This window comes from Panthera pardus, unplaced genomic scaffold (assembly GCF_024362965.1).
Source record: "Panthera pardus isolate Hobbes unplaced genomic scaffold, ASM2436296v1 HiC_scaffold_6, whole genome shotgun sequence".
In the NCBI taxonomy this organism is placed as follows: domain Eukaryota; kingdom Metazoa; phylum Chordata; class Mammalia; order Carnivora; family Felidae; genus Panthera; species Panthera pardus.
The window spans coordinates 17,666,491-17,679,657 of record NW_026526991.1 but is presented as its reverse complement, the minus strand read 5'-3'; positions in this window follow the sequence as shown (position 1 = coordinate 17,679,657).

The following is a 13,167-nucleotide window of genomic DNA, read 5'->3' as shown; positions in this document are numbered from 1 at the left end:
ATCCCGGGGAAACAGAAAACGGAAGATGGGAAGGCAGAGAGGGGAGTTGTAAGTAGCCTGTGGAAGATTCCAAGCGCTGGCCGGTGCTTTGGGACGCATTCTGGGGCCGGAGCCGGGATGGGGGTGAGGTGAGTGAGGCCCGCTCACTGAAGGCCTCCTAAGAGCGGGATCAGCCCTTGCACAGCTCTGGGAATTGAGTTCTGCCCTCTGGGCTCCACCTGCTTCTCACCCTGGTCCCGAGCACCTGATGGGCAGTCGGCTTTGGGCCGGTTGACATCCTGCCCCAGCCCTGACCAAGGCAGCACGGTTAGAATCACAGCTGTGCCAACCGCTGGGCCAAGTTATCTGCGCTCAGCCTCGCTCAGTTCCCTCCTCGGTAAAATGGGGCTGTTAACTTGTACCTTCCGAGGATGTCTACGAGCGTTTAAGAAGTTGAAAAACATAAAGCACTTAGAACATAACCTTACTGTGTGGAGAGCAGGCATATGGCAACATTGACTGTTGTTATTACATGATTCGGTCGGAGTGAAGAGTGGAAAAGAGGTCGGAGAAACAGATGCGTAGGCAGCTCCAAGTTCGAGCAAGAGACGGAGGGAGCCTGGAAAGGGCAGTTGCCATGGAGAAGATGGGGTAGTAGGTATGGAGAGAAGAGCAGTAAACCCGATTGTGACACGGCCGTGTGTCATTCCACAGTTACGTATAAATTCCCTACTGTGTGTTTGGAATTGTGCTCAGAACTGGCTTGATGGGAAAGCCAGGGTAAGTTCAGTCTCCCCAGACAGACCCCGGGGAACACAGGAGACGGGCACACGGCGGCCTCAGCTCAGTCCCCAGCTTCCAGCGGGCACTTCGACAAAACAAGCCTAAAGCAGCTCATCCGTTGTCCTGGAAGGACTCACAGGTGACTGAGGGGCTGTAGGTCTAGCGATGGGATTCGGGCTGTGTCCCCAGCAGCGCTCAGGGCTTTAGACCTTTTAAAAAGTGCTTCAAAACATGAAGGAAAAAAGTTAACCCAGGAAAACTGCAATGGAGAAATCATTTATTTATATTTTTTAAAAATAAATTTTAGTGTTGGGGTGCCTGGGTGTCTCAGTCGGTTGGGCGGCCGACTACAGCTCAGGTCATGATCTCTCAGTCTGTAAGTTCGAGCCCTGCATCGGGCTCTGTGCCGACAGTTCAGAGCCTGGAGCCTGCTTCCGAATCTGTGTCTCCCTCTCTCTCTGCCTCTTCCCTGCTTGCTGTCTCTCTCTCTCTCTCAAAAATGATAAAAACATTAAAAAAAAATTTTAGTGTTTATTTTTGAGAGAGAGCGAGAGAGAGAGAGTGCGAGCAGGGGAGGGGCAGAGAGAGGGAGGGAGACACAGAATCTGAAGCAGGCTCCAGGCTCTGAGCTGTCAGCACAGAGCCCGATGTGGGGCTTGAACTCACGAGCCATGAGATCATGACCTGAGCCGAAGTAGGATGCTTAACCAACTGAGCCACCCAGTTGGAGAAATCTTTAAATGTCTACCTAACATGATCTCAACTAATCAAACGCAATTGAATCTGGCTCCCATATACTTGTAAACATTATAGTTCATATGTCTGGGATGATGTGGGGGCAACGTGCTAATACAAGTGTGTAGGAGAACAAAGACCTCAAAATGGCCCCAGAGGAGATGCTCAAAAGAGGCATTATTGATGGAAACTTCAGGTAAGGAGAACAAAAGGACTGCACATGCAAGGCACTTTACGTGCAGCGGTTCGACGAACCCTTGTAAGAAGCCTCGGAACTTTTGTACCCATTTTTTGGGGGGCGGGGGGGAGATGCGGCTCAGAGTCAAGCATCCACTCATCAGTCCAAACTCACGGGGATGTGAAGTAGCACAAAGAGAAGGTGTGCCCCCTGGTGTTCATCTGTGTGAACAGCAGGCTGCCGCTGCCGCCTCCCTCTTCTAATCCATTACTTTTTTTGGAACACAAACTATTCAGCTGAGTGAATAAGCCCGCTGAGCTAAAAAAGTTACAGGACTTGCACATCAAGAGGGCAGGACATACAGCTGGGCAGACAATGCTGGGAAAACTCCATCAGTAGTTGTGTGACTGTCAAACAGGATCCGTGTCTAACACCCTGTAACAAAGGTAGCCTCGAAACAGACCTAAGTGCATGCGTGTGGCACAAACATCAAGTGTGTACGGTAATATAGGAAAATACGTCGGTGACCCGGAGGTGGGGACGGACTGCTAAACCGTGGTCTGAAAGCATGGACCGTGAGGCAAAAACATCGAATGGACCGACTGGGAAAAGACAATCTCAGCGTCTAACACTGACAAGGGACTTAGAGCCAGATGACTCCAAGGAATCCTGCCCCGTCCTCAAGAAGACAGGGCCCCCGAAAGAAAACGGGCAGAGGACGCTGAGCTGGCTGTTCCTTGAAGAGGACAGATGTGCAGGCTCACGAGTGACTAAGAGGTGAATGGAAATGACGGGAGGTCACGTTATCCTCGTAAGATCTGCCGACACCAGAGGCTGATGAAGGCCAAGCGAGGGGACTCTTGGGCTGTGCCGATGTGTGTACCCCACGACCCGGCCGTCCTGCCTCCCCGGGGCACCAGCCCCAGAGAGCTCGTACGTGTGCGTAAGGGAGTGAGCCTGCCGCTGTCTACTGGAGCGTCATTCAGGGCATCGGGAAGCTGGGCCCGGTCCCGATGTCTCTCACTGGGGGACGGCTGGGTGGGCTGCGGTGGGCGCAGGACAGGGCAGCGGTGTTCCAGATGTGCCGCGACATGGGTCAGAGCAGGAGTGAGTCTGTTTTCAGCATGTGAGGTCCACAGAAGCAAAGGGGCAGTGCTGGGATTCAAGGCCAGGACGGCGACTCTCCGTCTCTGTCTACCCCAGCCCTGCTGCTTCCTGCACACACAGCAGCCTCCAAATGTCCAGGGGAGTCTGTCAGTTGGGTAGGGAGGGTGGGAGAGGGGTCACCTGAAAATAACCTCTGAGGGACTGTGAGCCCCGCCGCCATGGAGTGGGGCTTCGAGCCCTTGGTGCTGCTCAAGGGTGTAGGGGTGACTCTTAGGGTAAGGAGAGCGCTGGGCCAGCAGGAGGGAGACCCAGAAGGAGAGGCCTGTCTGTGCCAAGGGGTCAAGTGCAGAGGCAGGGAGGAAAAGCCCGTGGCCCCCAGCAGCCAGCCTGGAACCCGCACAGGCCTTTGAAGACAACCATGTCATGTGCAGGAGCTAATATCACACCCTACCCCCAGCTCTAGTGTGGCACCAACCCATGGGAGGGGGACTTTGTGGATGAGTCCCCCACCCCTGCAGGGCGTAGGGCGGGGATTGGCTGCATCACGGGCACCACCCTTCCCTGGTGTCCTTTCTGTGGTCGTGAATTTGAGCCTAATAGTTGGTGAAATGGATTTCTCACGGTGAAGTGAAGAGACAGGACAATGATGAGGAGGGTAACTGCCCTGCCTCCCGTGTAGCTCTCACAGGTTAATGACTACCTTCTTATAAATTTCTTTTTTCTCAAATCTGGTGGCATCTTGCCTGGGTCCATACCCAGGACCCTTAACAAAGGAAGGGAGAAAAGGCCACCGGCAGCTGCTCAGGGCTGGGCCTGCCTGGACTTGTCCCTGCTCGATGTGGAGTCAGGCGGCTCTGGGCCACATGGGGGGCTCTCCCACGGCCACGTGCAGCATTTAGGAGCTGCTTCCTCAGGGCTTTGCTTGCGGTCACCGTCATGCACTCTGCTCTGCACTGAGCCTCTGAAACAAGGAGGCTCCAGTAAAAGCATTCACTGTGCTGCCCGCCGTCTGAGGCTCCGCCGTGCAGGGTCTCAGCCCACAGGTGGATCCGAGAGCTGGGCATTATTGTCCCATTTTTTAGAAGAACCTCAGGGTGGTAGCACACGTGCGGAATGGGGACAGTCTGCTGTCTTCAGTGAATAGAACACAAAGGGGAAACAACAAGGCGGAAGGAACCAGAGTCCTTGGGTGACCAGCCCTGGAGCGCCCTGCCCCCCTCCATCTTGTAGACGAGAGAGAAAGAAGTGTGTCTGGACCCCTCTTTGGAGATGCAGCACTCTGGGGCTCTCTGATACCCCAGCCTAGCCTCTACTCCCGCTAAGACAGCCACTTAAATCATTCTTTGTCCCAGAGAATATTTAATAATGTGAGAAATAGCTTACAGTGAATAGCTTTTGTCAGTATATAAACACAGGATTTTTAGGGCACTGGAACCACTCTGGATGACGATTTGTCCGGACCCACAGAATGTACGACAACGAGAATGAACCCTGATGTAAACTTGGGACTTTGGGTGATTATGATGCGTCAGGTTCATGGATCTTGGCAAATGTACCGCTCTGGAGGGGGATGTTGAAATTGGGGGACGCCCTGTGTGTGTGTGAGGGCAGGGGTTATATATCTCTGTCCCTTCCACTCAGTTTAGCCGTGAAAATAAAACTGCTCTAAGAAATAAAGGCTATTAAAAAAAAGAACCACACGACAACCCAATCCAGCTCCAGAGATGTGCGCCAGTGCGGAAGACCCACGCATTTTTCTGTGGCGTGGCCTCAACCTTCTCACGGCCTGCCGAGAGGTCCGCATGGTTGTTTGAAGGTGGCCCCTGGGACCCGGACCTTTTTGCGCCTAGGGAACAAACTGTCTGCGTGAGATGCTCAGGTAAGTCCCCAAGGTTCAGCTGGGCCTCAAGGTCTCATGATGCCGGCCACCCACCGAATGAGCAAGAATCCAACGTCACGTGAAACTCGGGCCTGCTGCCGTGTGGCTGTCACATGGCTCGTGGCACCAGAGGGTGACTATGACCACACAGGCACTGCTGAGCGTGTTTTCATCCGACCCCGGGAAACTAATCTCTGCGGAAAACGGCAGGAGGTGGTTCTCCCTCCCTTTTGTTTATTGGATTCCTAAGGTGTCGTGTCTGAGAAGAAGGAGAGCGTTAGTTGTATATGTAATGACATTCATTAGTGCCTAACTAAAATGCATTAATATTTTATTCGTGACTGTTAAGTGCTGGCAGGCCAGTGCTGTGCCGAATATGAGTCTGGAGCCATTGCACCAGACCTGCGGCTTCTCTGGAGGAGCTGAGACACGCGTGGGGACCCGCGGGCACTCACACAGCGGGCAGAAGGACCATCTCCAGATGATGCGTTCTTTTTTTTTTTTTTAATGTTTATTTATTTTTGAGAGAGAGACAGAGTGTGAGCAGGGGAGGGGCAGAGAGAGAGGGAGACACAGAATCCGAAGTAGGCTCCGGGCTCCGAGCCATTGGCACAGAGCCCGGTGCGGGGCTTGAACTCACCAACTGTGAGATCGTGACCTGACCTGAAGTGGGAGGCTTAGCCGACTGAGCCACCCGAGGAGCCCCTCCAGATGATGCATTCTTTCGGGAAGCAAATACGTGTCAGGCATGATGTAACCAAACCTCCATCACGTGGATGCAACAATAGAGACAGAGAGACCCAAAGGCTTCTGCGGAACACAGGAGGCCGGGGTCCCGTCTCCCGATTCCTTTGATGGCCGGGAGGCTTCGTGTTAAGGGTCTGTGCCCTCCACCCGGGCTCCCCTTGCTTCCCAGGGGAGAGGGTCCCGGGGAGGGGCTGCTCCAACAGATCTGAATATGAACCAGGTGCCTGCCAGCCTCTGTCACTGGTCACTGTGGGTGGGCGTAAGAGGGAGTGAAGACTCCCCCTGATCCCTGCAGGGCAGAGCTGGGGACAGGTCCCCGCGGATTTCACAGCCTTTCCTGTGGGTGTCATCACATAGCTTACAGCATTTTTGTCATCTCTGTGTATTTACTTAACACTCTGGTTTAATAAAGTGATCCCCCTTCTTTTATTATTGTTTTAAGTGTTTATTTTTGAGAGAGAGACAAAGTGTGAGCAGGGGAGGGGCAGAGAGAGAGAGGGAGACACAGAATCTGAAATAGGCTCCAGGCTCCGAGCTGTCAGCACAGAGCCCGACGCGGGGCTCGAACTCGTGAACGGCGAGATCATGACCTGAGCCGAAGTCAGACACTTAACCAACTGAGCCATCCGGGTGCCCCCCACCTTCTTTTAAATGTGAACACATTTATGTACATATGTCTGTCTGTCTGTCTGTCTACACCCATCATAGGGCTTGAATTCACAATCCTGAGATCAAGAGTTGCATGCTCCGTTGACTGAGCCAGCCAGGGACCCCTGAACACATTTATTTGAAAACAAAGCCATGTAACAAAATCATAAATGGAAGCCAGCCTCACTTGCCGTAAACAGATATTAATTTTTTAAAAATGCATATTGCCTGTGCCTGAAATGCATGAGTTGTTTCTGGAAGGCCACGTAAGAAGCACATGGTGATGACCTAGGAGAGAAGAGCTGGTGGCCGGGGATGGGGTGGGGGACAACTGTGAGTGCCTATTCCTTAATCCCATTTATTCTTTCTGCCTTTGGAATTAAACAAAACCAGTTTGAAAGAAATGCGATGAAAACAAAACGTTGGCATTAACTTCTGGCTACATAGCGTGGCCTCCCGAAGCCACTGGGCCTCCGGCCTCTCTGCGATAGAGCATTATTAGGTGGCAGAGGGAGGCGGTAAGGAAACCAGCGGAGGCTTTCTCTGATGTAATCAAAGAACAAAACCCGCTCAGAACCACCTTCCCACTGTCACTCATGCCGCCCTCCACCCCGTGCTGAGCTCCCTCCCAGCCTTCAGCATCCTGGCCCGGACCTGTGGTCAGCATTGTTCCGGGGACAGGACAGGCTCCAGGAAGTCAGAACTGAGAGCAGGCTTAGAGCCCCCCAAGGGAATATTCCTGACCAGGTTCTCGGATCCAGGGAGATGGTAGCTGGTCTCGGTCACATTTGCAAAGACTTCTGGGACTTCTTAAAGCCACCCACTTTGCAGAAGCAGAAACCGAGGTTTAAGAAGGAGTGACTTCTCCAAGGACACGCAGCTCGCGCGCCCGAGGCTCTTGGCGTCTCTCAGCCACAACCTTCCCTGGACGCAGAGGCAAGGTGAGCGTGTCGAAGATGCCAGCTCTCCAGGCTGGAGGGAAGAACCTGCAGGGGCCCGTTTTGTCCAGTGCTCTGCCTTGGAGCAGGGTGAGGGCTCCCGGCCTTGATTTCCAAAGGAAGCTTGAAGGATCAGAGAAGCTAAGTGGCTTTGAGGGTGCTGATGGCTCCAGCATTCACACAGTGAGCAAATGCCACAGCCACGCGGAGCCAAGCACCCTGAGCGTGGGAAGACCCGCTCTGACCCAGGGCAGTGGGAACTTGTGACACCACCGGCCGCCGGGGACAGACGTGGCACCAGTGACTTGATCTCTGAGGCGCCTCTGCCGTTCAGACCGTGTTCTTTTCCAGATGTTGAGATGATCCGAAGATTAGGGTGCGCAGCAGACCTGGTCTTTCAGTAACTTTTCAGGCTGTGTCTCCACTAGGAAGTGGAGATGTGGGGCTATGTTTTGGCCGGTGTGTTTCTTTAGAGACTCAGTTCCTGTAGGAGGTTGAAGGGCGTCCTTCCTTTGATTAATGGGCATGTTAACTGTGTTGGAATCTCACCGAATAACTCAGAAGAAGGGTTTCTCAACTAGGGGTGATTTTACCCCCAGGGGACGTTCATGTTGGTTGTTACAACGGGGCACAGGGGTCCGAGAGGGTGGGAGTGATATCGGCGTCCAGCGGAAGAAGCCAGGGTGTTGCAAAACGTACTGCTGTGCACGGCCGCTGCAACAAAGAATTATCCGGCCAAACTGCCGACAGTGCGGAGGTCGAGAGACCCTGTTCTAGGATTGCTCTAGAATCTTCCAGAGCTGTTTCCAAGACTCCACACAAAACCCCCACAGAACTCTACAAGGACCCATGCATGTGGTGTTGGGTTGAGTAGTAGAAGACATATTGTGGACTAATGGCAGCCAGCCTCGTTGGGCAAATGGCCAGGTAGCCTTTGGTTGCTATCAGAGGCCGGTAGTTGCCGGGGGTGGTGAAGGAAGCTGCTCCCTGACTTTGCTCCCTGGTGAAAATGCTACCACTTGGCTGACACTCATCAGCAGGAAGGTGCAGACCTGCTCACTAAACCCAGGGAGGCCCCAATTCTTGGTCCTTTTAGACACTCCACCTGCACCTTGGATAAAAGGCTCATTGACGCAAAGTGTCACCAAATCCTCTGAGCTGGTGGCTGGACATAGGACCCTTTAGGAACTGGGAATGTGGCGCTAGCATGGGGGAGGGCACACGGGGTTCCGTTCCCTGCTCATACATGGATGAGATGTCTCTAGAGTGTGTTAGCCAATGCACATATCTGAAAACCACAGATTTTACCAAGGAGAGCCCATTTAAAAAAAAAAAATTAATGTTTGTTTATTATTCAGAGACGGAGCATCAGTGGGGGAGGGGCAGAGAGAGAGGGAGACACAGAATCGGAAACAGGCTCCAGGCTCTGAGCGGTCAGCACAGAGCCTGACGCGGGGCTCGAACTCACAAACCGCGAGATCGTGATCTGAACCAAAGTCGGAACCTAGGCCGGGAGCTTCTCCCTGCATCCCCTGTGGTTTCAACCCATGGCAGCTTTGAAAGGAGCAACTTGGTGCCCAACAGGCCCTTCCCGGATCTCAAAAGACTTGATTATCAAGCAAGCGTCCCTGGGAAGTTTCCTTCATAGTGCCGATCAGAGTGGGATCATTTTCAGGAATGTCTTTCTCCCCAACCAGGCCGGAGGGTCCAGAGAGCTGGGGGCAGCATAGGGAATTGTGGGAGCCTGCAGCCCTGAGTCCAGACTGAATCTCCATCTGCCACTTACTAGCCGTGTGGCCTTTTGAGAAACACGACTGAGCCTCCCTGTGCCTCACTTTCCTTCCCCGTCAAGTGGACGTGTTGTAGCATCTACCTACCTTAGAGGCTGGATGTGGATTAGAGGAGATAATGGTTAGAAGGCATTTAGCACTGTGTTTGATCCTTACTAAGTGTTTAATAAATGTTAACTGTTACTATTATTATCAATAATATAAATGTTAACTATTATTATTATTAGCAATAATATTATTGACCTCTGTATTTTCAAAGCCTCGAACAAAAGCCAGATCAGAAGAGGAGGGGGCATTGGGGCACCTGGGTGACTCGGTTGGTTAGGCATCCAACTTCGGCTCAGGATATGACCTCTCAGTGGGGTTTGGACCCCGTGTCAGGCTCTGTGCTGATAGTTCAGAGCCTGGAGCCTGCTTCAGGTTATGTGCCTCCCTCCCTCTCCTTCTGCCCCTACCCTGCTTGCGCTCTGTCTGTCTCTCTCAAAAATAAATATTAAAAAATTTTAAAAAAAAGAATAAGAGGAGGGGAGAGGCAAGACAAGGTTCATGCTTCAGTTCACATTCTGTTGATTGGCAACTGGACCTTGAACAAGACACTCAGTGTCTCTGATCTCATTTTCCTGCCCTGAATAATGGAGATAATAGCATCCAAGTATATTGTTTAGAATTGTTTTTGGCTGCAAGTAACAACCAGGGGCCTAAACTAATAAACATTTCTTCTTCTCCCATAAGGAGAAGTCCCAAGCAAGTGGTTTCAGCTATTGGAGCAGCAGCTCTCTGATGTCAGGGTTCTGGGTCTGCTGCTTGGCAAGTCTCTTGTCTTTTTCCTCATGGTCACAAGATGGCTGCTGTAGCTCCAGGCATCAAGTCCATAGTCAGGGCAAAAAGGGTACTACTGCCTCTTTACCTTTTGTGCAGCCATGCCAGCAAACCCCAGCTGACTTTTACTTTTAACTTCCTGGCCCAAGCTGTGTCCCATGGCCACCTCCAGCTGCAAGGGAGACTGGGAAAGTGAGTTTTGTTTTGTTTTTCCGCTTTTCCAGTCTATTCAGTGGATTAGCCCATGCAAAGCAGAGATAACCCCAGGCAGTGGAGGAGCTAATCTTTGTTTTATGTCTGTCTTCTTCCCTCTGGGCTCTGTCACTCCCCCCCACCCCCACACCCCGGGGTTGCTATAGGGCTCCAAGAAGATTGCATACATGAAAGAGCTCTGTAAGGCACTGCACAGGTTAGAGCCATGATTCCGAATATCAGAGCTGCCAAAAGGAAAAGCAAGACTAACCATCCTAGAACAGCCTGTGTTTCCCGTTTACTTGCTACAGAAGGTCTCGATGTGACTTACATCATCATTAAGCAGGTGGAGCATTTGCTTCAAAACCTCACCTCTCGTGATCCCTCCTTGTTCTGTTCACTCTCTGTTCTCAGTGCAACAGGGACCAGTCAGTTCTCTCTGCAAACAAAATCAGCGAAAAACCTTCTGGGGACATTTCGAGGTGTGCATGGGCACAGTGGATGCTGGCCGGGCGGTGGCGTGTGTTGATTCATCCACAGGGGGGGAACAACACCTCTGTCAATATTTGCAAGGGAGAGAGGTCTTCACGAGAAAGAAAGGCCACATTATGGAAATGGAATGTTTTATGCAGGAGACGTTTTAGAATCAGGGAGGGTCAATAAAGAGGCTAAGAAGGGTTAAGAACTTGGGCGTAAGAATAAGGCACCGAGGAGTCTACCGCCTAAGAAGGAAGGCAAGACTTCTATCACCTGCCCTGCCCTGCGGCCCCACATCCCCAGTTTTAGGAAATAACGGACTTTTCCCTGAGGCTGTTTGGTGGGAGAATCTAGAAATGCATGTGTCAAAAGGCCTGAGGAAAACCTCCGTGAGCAATCCCCACAGCGTCCTACGGACTGACTGCTTCCTCCCTCTTCGGTCCAAGAGGAATTGGAGGGAGGTGGTGAAAGTCTGAAGTCACACAGGCTGGGTTCAAATCCTAGCTGAGCCACGTGCTTGTGTAACCTGACTTTGCTGTCGAACCTCTTGGGGCCTGGGTTGCTCAGCCAGAGAAAGGGGGGTGCTAACATCAGCCCCTCCCTCGTGTGGTTGTCACAAGGGCTAAATAAGGAAAGCCCTCTGCCCGTGTGAGCGATGACTATATGCGAACCTTCGGCAGACAGCAGATCTGGCCACTGGGGAGGTGGCGGGGGGAGGGGGGGGTTCTTCCAGCTAGACCCACGAATTCTTGTGTGTGCCTGAAGACACATTTTCTTTCCTTCCTCCTTGGTAACCTGAGCAGTGATTTTGACTTTCGATCCCTGCATTTTCGAGAAGGAAGGCACAAGGGACGAGGGGGATGGGGGGGTGACCAGGTCTAAACAGCAGAGCACAGAGGCTGGGAATCCCAACTTCGCCATCAGACCCATCTTGGTTAGAACTGGTCACTGCTACTTACTAACGTGATCCCAGAGAAGGTAACTAGCCCCCTGGCGAAGGAGAGACGGTCAGTGCTCCTGGTCGGGGGCCGTTCAGGTGACTCAACAGGACAGTGATGTCAAAAGGTTGGCACCCTGCCTGGCACATAATAGGGGTTCAGTATGTTAATTTAGCAACAGGAAGTCAAAAGCAGCCCGGCGCTGAGAGCTCCCGACTGACCGTCGACTGTCGGCACCATAATCCATCACCACTGCCTTTGCTGCCCCCATTCCTGTTTCCTTGTGGGGTGGGGGTGGGGGCAGGGAGCGGCTCCAGATGCTTCAGCATCCTGTCTTCTGTCGGGGCGTGGTGGGGGGGCGGTGGGAGGGGGTGAGTCACCTGCATCAGGAGCTCAGGAGGGAAGGGAATCCTCTCCCCTTGGGAACAGCCCGTCTGCAGGAAGCATCCTTTCTACCCGCCTTGCACCCCAAATCCCAGCACTTTACAGGGGAGGCTCCCGGGTGCATGAGTTGTGGGGAGGGGAGTGGGAGAGGCCCGCAGAGGCCCAGACCCGTGCCCTGTGGTGGGGCAGCAAGGTCCTGCTACAGTGGGGCCTCTGTCCTCAGCCTCGGTCCTGGGGCTGTGGGCTCCATTTGCTGTCCGTCCTGGACTCCTCTGTGCTGTGTGTGTGTGTGTGTGTGTGTGTGTGTGTGTGTGCGCGCGCGTGCGTGTGTGTGTGTGTGTGTGTGCGTGTGTGTGCGCGTGCGTGTGTGTGTGCGTGTGTGTGTGTGTGTGTGTGTTGGGAGCTGAGGAGGGAGCGGGTGAGACAGGAATGTTGTTGATTAGACCCCCGCTCTGCATGTCCCAGGCCCCGGTCTGCTCTCTTGGCAGTGGGTGCTACCCTGTTTACATCAGAGGATTATTGTTGCATTGGAGAAAAATCTGCGGATTATTAAGATAGAAAATGTTTGTTAGCCTTCGGGGCACAGACCGTGTCTGTTTTTTCACTTATCCCCAGGGCCTAACATAATAGGCGTCCAATAAATATATGCTGAACACATAACTGAAAATTAATTTAAGTAGTTGGCATGAGATGTTCATTGCAGCATTATTTATAATAGTTAAAAACTATTTTTTACAGTCTGGTTAAGAAATCTATGGTATTTGGGCACCTGGGCGGCCCAGTCAGTGTCCGACTCTTACTTTTGGCTCGGGTCACGGTTTCGTGGTTTGTGGCTTCTGCACGGGGCTCTGCACTGACATTACAGAGTCTGCTTGGGGTTCTCTCTCCCTCTCTCTCTGCCCCTCCCTGGCTTGCTCTCTCTGTCTCTCTCAAAAAAATAAATAAATAAACAGAAAAAAAAAAAGAAATCTATGGTATTAAATACAATGAAATGGATACTATTGTTAGAATTAACTCAGAGAAGGGCACCTGGGTGGCTCAGTCGGTTAAGCATCTGACTTCGGTTCAGGTCATGACTTCACGGTTCATGAGTTTGATCCCTGTCGGCCACTGTGCTGATAGCTCAGAGCTTGGAGCCTGCTGCAAAATCTGTGTGTCCCTCTCTCTGTCTGTGCCTTCCCTGTTCGTGCTCTCTCTCTCTCTCTGTCTCTCTCAAAAATAAATAAACATTTAAAAAATTTTTAGAATTAACACGGAGAGCATAAAAACATGGAAAAGTGTTTATAGACTATAAAAGAAAAAGCTACAGATGGAAATTTAAAAACACTTGATTAAAACAACATAAACATGTAAATCAAGATACAGATTAGAAGGTACATTGAGACATAAAATTATTATTGTATAAAATTAGTGGGCTTATGAGCAAGTAAGTAATACTTGTGATAACTTCTACAGTGGAGTCTAGAATATTTTTAAAGAAACAAGCCCCTTCAGTACTTTCTAAAGGGATGAGATCCAGTTTGCTATTTTCCAGGGTCTATTTGGTGAGCTGTGAAAGGCCTCCTTGGATCGG